This window comes from Siphateles boraxobius, unplaced genomic scaffold, assembly GCF_051911475.1.
Source record: "Siphateles boraxobius isolate OS27281-9 unplaced genomic scaffold, OSU_SipBor_1 35, whole genome shotgun sequence".
NCBI classification, from domain to species: domain Eukaryota; kingdom Metazoa; phylum Chordata; class Actinopteri; order Cypriniformes; family Leuciscidae; genus Siphateles; species Siphateles boraxobius.
Window position 1 is genome coordinate 8,315,001 of NW_027508975.1, and position 8,436 is coordinate 8,323,436.

The window sequence follows — 8,436 nt, forward strand, 5'->3', positions numbered from 1 at the left end:
GAGAGAGACGGAGTGACTTCATGCGTAGTGGAGTGGGGGCAAAGTTTGAGGCAGAGCGGTGGACAGAAAAATGCACACAGCTTCCTGCGTTGAATACCAATGAATTGAGAACCCCAAGAGCTATACACCAAACCCACACAAAAAAATAATTATTACTGTCCTTTAGTCAACCACAGAAAAAGAACTGCAATTTATTTCAGCAAAATACCAGGCGCAGATGCTCTGTTCGAAAACCTAGTTAGCCGCCTACTGAGGCAGCATTTTAAGGCAACATATGTGAAATCTGTTCAAAAAAAGGTAGGCAACTTAATTATGCAGCATTGGATACATATACTGAACAAAATTATAAACGCAACACTTTTGTTTTTGCCCCCAATTTGCATGAGCTGAACTCAAAGATAAAAGACTTTTTCAATGTCCACAAAAGGCCCATTTCTCTCAAATATTGTTCACAAATCTGTCTAAATCTGTGTTAGTGAGCACCTCTCCTTTGCCGAGATAATCCATCCACCTCACAGGTGTGGCATATAAAGATGCTGATTATTGCACAGGTGTACCTTAGGCTGGCCACAATAAAAGGCCACTCTAAAATGTGCAGTTTTATCACACTGCACAATGCCACAGATGTCGCAAGTTTTGAGGGAGCGTGCAATTGGCATGGTGACTGTAGGAATGTCCACCAGAGCTGTTGGCTGTGAATTGAATGTTCATTTCTCTACCATAAGCCGTCTCCAAAGGCGTTTCAGAGAATTTGGCAGTACATCCAACTGGCCTCACAACCTCAGACCACGTGTAACCACATAAGCCCAGGACCACATCCAGCATCCATCACCTCCAAAAACGTCTGAGACCAGCCACCCGGACAGCTGCTGCAACAATCGGTTTGCATCACCAAAGAATTTCTGCACAAACTGTCGGAAACCGTCTCAGGGAAGCTCATCTGCATGCTTGTCATCCTCATAGGGGTCTCGACCTGACTGCTGTTTGTCGTCATAACCGACTTAAGTGGGCAAATGCTCACATTCGATGACGTATGGAACTTTGGAGAGATGTTCTCTTCACGGATGAATCCCGGTTTTCACTGTACAGGGCAGATGGCAGATAGCGTGTATGGCGTCGTGTGGGTGAGCGGTTTGCTGATGTCAACGTTGTGGATTGAGTGGCCCATGGTGGCGCTGGGGTTATGGTATGGGCAGACGTATGTTATGGACAACGAACACAGGTGCATTTTATTAATGCCATTTTGAATGCACAGAGATACCGTGACGAGATTGTTGTGCCATTCATCAACGACCATCACTTCATGTTGCAGCATGATAATGCACGGGCCCATGTTGCAAGGATCTGTTCACAATTCCTGGAAGCTGAAAACATCACAGTTCTTGCATGGCCAGCATACTCACCAGACATGTCACCCATTGAACATGATTGGGATGTTCTGGATCGACGTATACAACAGTGTGTTCCAGGTCCTGCCAATACCCAGCAACTTTGCACAGCCATTGAAGAGGAGTGAACCAACATTCCACACGCCACAATCAACAACCTGATCAACTCTATGCGAAGGAGATGCGTGAGGCAAATCTGGTCACACCAGATACTGACTGGTTTTTGGACATAGAAAAAGTCTAAGATCTTTGAGTTCAGCTCATGAAAAATGGGGGCAAAAACAAAAGTGTTGTGTTTATAAATTAGTGATTTAATAATTTTGTGTTTAGTGTATATACTTCTCTTCAGAAGTTTGGGGCCTGTAAAATTTGTATTTTATGTTTTTGATTTTAATATATTTAAAAATTTCCATTTATTCCTGTAATGAGAAAGCATACATTTTCAGCAGCCATTATTACTCCAGTCTTCAGTGTCACATGATCCTTCGGAAAACATTCTAATATGGTAATTTGGTGCTCAAAAATATTTATTGATATTATAAAGGTTGAAAACAGTTGTGCTACCTAATATTTTGTGGAAAACATGAACAATCTTTAATATTATAAATTTCTGTGCTGTCTTTTTTGATCAGTTTAATGCATCTTCGCAAAATAAAAGTAGTATTTTTAAAAAATGCAGTTAGCTTAGCAACATGCTAATATCAAACTCAATTGCAATCTACTGCAATTCGAGTTCACCGCAGTGTTCTCAAACTCTCACCTTTAGATGCTCCGTGATGGTTAGGATGCTCCCTTAGAAGGCAGCTGACTATGTTGGCAGTGAGTCAACTTTCTAGGTTTTGGAACAAAGCCCATAAAGTGTATTTTTCTGTCTGTCTCTCTCTCTCTCTCTCTCTCTCTCTCTCTCACACTCACACTCACTCACACTCAACAATTTAGCAGCATCTTAAGTATATTAGAGCACAATCCAACTCTAGACACTCATTCAAACACAACACACACACACACGCATGCACGCACGCACGCACGCACGCGCGCACACACACACACACACACACACACACACACACACACACACACACACACACACACACACACACACACACACACACACACACACACACACTATAGTGGATCTCTCATTAGCTAGAGCTCTGCTGCAGGCTCTGGCGAAGCCATGAGTCTGAGGACTAATTTATCAACAAAAACAATTAGGGGGAATGATCCGTTACACTGGTTTTAATGAGTACAGTCAGGTCACAACACTAAAAGTGACAACGAAAAGGTCATCACTGCACCACTCAGATACCCACCCACACACACCCGACCATATCAGTCTGTGCTGAATGAGCTGCTTATGAAAACCGTAATTGTTCCTTCTCTCTATCTCATCTCTTAAAAGAATGGGAGTTCTTCAGGCTTTGTCGGTTGCACCTTCGTGCTTGGAATTTGCGCCTGGCATGGTCAAAGCGGTCCTTCATCCTAGACCAGGTTATGTTGCCAAGGTCCCCACTAATGTGGCCAGATCTATAGTATTGCAGGCCTTTTTCTGTCCTCCTCCTTTTCAAGATTCGGACCAAGAAAAGAACAATCTGCTATGCCCAGGTAGGGCACTGGATTCTTATGTCCACAGAGCTGCCCTGTGGCGTAAAGCCGAGCAATTATTTGTATGTTTTGGACCCCTCTGTATGTTTTGAACAAAGGGTCCCCAGCATCTAAGCAGAGAATGAGCAAGTGGGTGGTCGAAGCTATCTCACTTGCTTATGAGTTGACCTGGCGGCCTTCACCTATGGCTGTCTGGTCCCACTCAACTAGGAGTATGGCGGCCTCTAAGGCCCTATTGTCAGGAGTGCCCCTCCAGGACATTTGTGATGCGGCAGGGTGGTCCTCACCGCATACATTCGTCAGATTTTACTCTTTGGACTTGGACTCTACACCAGGGTTTGGGTGCTTTCATCCTAGTGCTGCTCTTATGATTTCACACAGGACAGACACTTCTCGCTATGGTGGCGTTGGTAGACGTTCCCTTAGCATCAATCGACGCAGCGCAAGTTCCCTTGAAAGAGAACGCCTCGGTTACGACTGTAACCTCGGTTCCCTGAAGGGGTAACGAGACACTGCATCACCTGCCATATCTCCTACATGCCTGTAAGTGACTTGCTCAGACCTTAAGAAGCTAGCGCTGCTTTGTTTGGGCAGGCTTTATAGTTTCCTGGTTCATGACGTCACCCGCCTCTGACGTTCCGCCACACCATTGGACTGATTTTACATGTGCTTCAAGACATCATCGCGCAAAGCGTTCCCTTAGCGTCAATCGACGCAGCGTCTGGTTCCCTCTTCAGGGAACAGAGGCTTTTTTCATCACTGAGTTCACAAACATTTTATGTGAGGGTTTTGTTTATTTCTATGACCTTGGTGAGGCCTTAGTGGATATCTAATAGAGACAGTGGTTGCTGTAGCTATGGTAACCATGACTACCATTTGTGGAGGATTCTAACTTTTGTTTGATTTGAATGGAAATATCTTTACCCAGTTAAGCTTGGCATTGCTTCACGTTTTCTGAGAGCAACAATGTCTACAAATCAAATGAGTGTCTTAACTACAGTTAATTAAAAACTCCAATTAAAAGCTTGTGTATTCCTACATGCACGGCAACCTTTTTGTTTAATGTGAATTGCTTCGAATAATAGCATATTTGATCAGCTTTGGTCTGCTTCTTTGAAAACAATATCATTAGTGTTTTAATCTATCACTGACGCATGCAGGCTAACAAACTTGTCTGAGCACATAACATCAAAGTGCCGATTGAAGTTGATCAATACTGCATTAATTACAGCGGCTGGCAAATTGTGTTTAGCCTGTGTAATTTTACAGATACCCTGTTTTTAATAATAATAATAAAAAAAATCATGTTACATCAAAGAGAATTTTGCTCTCAGAAATGAGGACACTTCTCCAAGCTGCATGTCCCTCCTTGTCCTTGTCCCTCCATTATCTGATGTCAGGCTTTAACTATGTAGAAAAGAGCTTTTTTGTCACGGATCATTGCTTAACCTTTACAAATGCTTCATCTCCACCCCATCACAGACCTTTGTCGCCTCTCTGATGGAGGAAATGGCTCACATTTGTGGACTCTCTACCTTCCCCCCACTTTTATGAAATGCATTTGAAAGCAGGTGAAAAGGAAGGCAGATGGGCTGCAGGTAAGATACTGTATGCTAAACTGTAGTAGTCACAGTTTTACAGGTGTGCTCAACAAAATGCTTTTTAAAAGCACATGATGGCTATGATCAGAAAATAACACCTTCCTATTGTTGCAGTATATCATTTCTACACACTAGATTTTCTGTATGCAAAGCATACATTGATATTACACAATTCATAAAACAGTCTCAACCTGACAGTCAATTTCCAGTGTGATACATGAAACAGAAATACTATCAGTTGTATTCTAGCATCTAGCATCGACTAATCCTAACAAATTTGATCAGATTGCTAAATGTAAAAAAATTGACTAAAAACCCCAAATACCCAATGCTAATTTTTATTTCCAACTGGATGCTGAATTAAGCAAGAACCATAAACTATAAACAGTGGTAACTTGCAACTGTTAACCTAAAAAGCTGTTTATTTTTTACTTGATTTCTTTCATGTACATGAAGAGTTCAGCATGGTAATGGATATGACAACGTTAATGTACTTGGTCTTGGTGGAATAGATCTGCTATGCTGCTGCTGATATTGCTGCTACTGAAGAGCAAGCACAGAGACTTGTTACTGCCAACATGTTGCTGCACAAATATATGAAATGGCCTGTCACAGATCTTTACATGTGGAGCTGGGGAAGGTGGAGGGCATCAGAGGAACTTTAAATGCACTTTGCAAACTGCTACAGTAAACACTGACCATCTATTGAAATGTTGAGCAGCAAGCTCATTTGCTGCAGATGCAACAGGAACCAATCAGCTAGTGCCATGTTTAACGATGTAATTGTTAGCAGGTTGCGTTAAGGACCCATCAGCCTGTGGCTTCTTAAGTTTCATGACAGAACTTGGTATTTAAACTATGAACATTTATTTTGTGGGTATACATTTATGTATTTAGGTTGATTCAGTAATATAAAATTTTTTTAATCGAATAAAAATTTTTGATGTTGCCATTTTTAAGTAATTTTTTTCAATGATAAACATAGCGAGGACATATGTGACCCTTGACCACAAAAGAAGTCACATGGGTAAATTTTTTGAAATTGATATGTACACATCACATGAAATCTGAATAAATAAGCTTTCCATTGATGTATGTTAGGATAGGACAATATTACACCGAGATACAACTATTGGAAAATCTGGAATCTGAGGGTGCAAAAAAATCTAAACATTGAGATAATCGCCTTTAAAGTTGTCCATTTATGTTCGCGATTGTGCTGAATTCACTCACAAAAATAAATGTTTTATATATTTACGGTAGGAAATGTACAAAATATCTTCATTGAACATGATCTTTACTTAATATCCTAATGATTTTTGACATAAAAGAAAAATCGATAATTTTGTGGCTGTTGCCAAAAATATACCTGTGCGACTTGTGACTGGTTTTGTGATCCAGGGTCACATATGATAAAAATATTGCATACTACTGTTTATTGTGCCATAAGGTTTTCTGTTTCCCTTACCTGTTTTAAAACAGAAGGCAGTACACAGTGTTACCCTGCACAGTATTCAGTAAGTATTAAGCTAGTATTCCATTCCGAACATATGGCATGGAAGTGAAACACCTGTCCGACATCACAGTATATTTTAAATACACCATCATTTAAATGTTTGGTATTGTATTAATTGGACTGTGACAGTTATAAGTTTAATTTCTCAAGTTTGCTTTAAAAATCCAATTGCATTTATCTAATCAAAAAGAAAGAGAAAATAGAAAGAGAAGAGGTAGAGATGGAGCGATAATGCTGTGAACAAAGTTGTACTGGTAGTGTGGCATGCTCAGGTTGTGTCAGTCCGATGGTGTTGCAATTAAGGCATGGCTGATTTGTCTGATCAGGCATGTGAGCAGAGAGACTGGAGCTGTCAAAGACAGCCTGAGCAATTTATGGAGGTGCAGCCACCTTTGAAAGGAAATGTCATCAGAATCGGTGAAAAGCCATTATGTTAGAAGGGTGGAAACGCTTTGAAGGTAATAATGCACTCGGTAATTAAATGAATATGAATGCCAAGTGTCCAAGCCACTTTGAGAGAGTCATTTTCACAAAGAGATAATTTTCTTATTGTCCAATCAATGGGGGATGGTGGAAAAAACTGAAAAATGAACTCTTCAAACCATCAAGTGCTTCTCATTGAGAGAGGACTTCCGGGTTCCAAGGTTAAAATGACAATGCAAACACAACTCACATCTGACCATACCTATACAAACACATGTGAAGTATGTCAGACAATGCAGGCAAACATTGCTTTGCAGCACACGAAGAATGAATTGATAGAGAACCATTCGGACTCTTATCAGATAGCTTTTATTCTCTGGTCTGGTGGATCAGGCCATTTCATGCAGTGAGAGCTGTGCAGTAGGGAGATAAGGAGAGAGCTTCTACAAAGAGCTCAGTTTATGAATGCGGTCAATATCCGAGGCATGCAACACTTAGTCACATCATCATGCTTCTCCAGCTGGATGTTATCAGAGTCTGACTACGACAAATCACGAGAAAGAAAGAAGGAGCGTAGAGCGAGGAGAGAGAGAGAGAGATTGTATTAATGTGAACAGTACTCACAGTTGGACAATGCCACCCACCCAGTGAGATAATTTCCTCTCAAAATTGCAATCAAAGCTGCCGAAACACTTCAGCAACAATATTAACTCAACGGCTCCTGGGGGGGGGGCTTTTTATCCCTCTGGTTTTTGCCAACCCATCCTTTCTTTTATTCTGTCGTGCAAAATTGCCCTGTTAATGTCCTCAACATTGACGTTTAATCATAAATTTAGAGGATGCTGAACATGGGGCGTTTTTTATTTCGAGAACAATAAACGTCCTTCAAAGCCTCTTTGCGCACACACACACACACACACACACACACACACACACACACACACACACACACACACACACACACACACACACACACACACACACACACACACACACACACACACACACACAAAAAATAACAGTGAGCATCGAAAGTACTTGAGCAGAAGTATTGAGCAACCCTTGAATCCTTATTCTGATTACATGAAAGTAGCTGTAAATTTATAACAGAAATTGTACATCTTGTATCAGTTATAATAGCTGAACCTTTGGCTAGGGCTAGACATTTTGAATTGTAGGGTGTGTGAAGTTCATAACACAGTGTTTTCAAACTCACCAGAGGAATGTATTGCTCAGATGTTGCTCTGTTATAGCTAATCAGACTTATGCTTTAAGTAAATGTTTTCACTAAAGGATTAAAAGATACAAATAGTATTTCAAATTAGTTGTTGACATACAGACAGTATATAAAGGTATAGAAATTAATGTGATAGATAATTTGACCTTGAAAGAGTTTGTTGAGATACATTACACTTTACTTTTCAATCTCTGCAAATATGAGTGACATACACTCACCTAAAGGATTATTAGGAACACCTGTTCAATTTCTCATTAATGCAATTATCTAATCAACCAATCACATGGCAGTTACTTCAATGCATTTAGGGATGTGGTCCTGGTCAAGACAATCTCCTGAACTCCAAACTGAATGTCAGAATGGGAAAGAATGGTGATTTAAGCAATTTTGAGCGTGGCATGGTTGTTGGTGCCAGACAGGCCGGTCTGAGTATTTCACAGTCTGCTCAGTTACTGGGATTTTCACGCACAACCATTTCTAGAGTTTACAAAGAATGGTGTGAAAAGGGAAAAACATCCAGTGTGCGGCAGTTCTGTGGGCGAAAATGCCTTGTTGATGCTAGAGGTCAGAGGAGAATGGGCCGACTGATTCAAGCTGATAGAAGAGCAACTTTGACTGAAATAACCACTCGTTAAAACCGAGGTATGCAGCAAAGCATTTGTGAAG

General features: G+C 40.8%; 1 protein-coding gene across 2 annotated transcripts in view; it reads right to left on the bottom strand.

Annotated features, from left to right (window-relative positions):
- The window catches only part of runx1t1 (RUNX1 partner transcriptional co-repressor 1), an 80,893-nt gene extending 73,084 nt beyond the window's left edge, over window positions 1-7,809 (bottom strand). The window contains exon 1 of one of the 2 annotated variants that reach the window (XM_077196211.1): window positions 7,750-7,809. The gene's annotated coding sequence lies outside the window, so the exon portion shown is untranslated. The remainder of the gene's footprint in view (window positions 1-7,749) is intronic. The other variant, XM_077196216.1, reaches the window with a different exon arrangement.
- Between the last annotated feature and the right edge of the window lie 627 nt (window positions 7,810-8,436).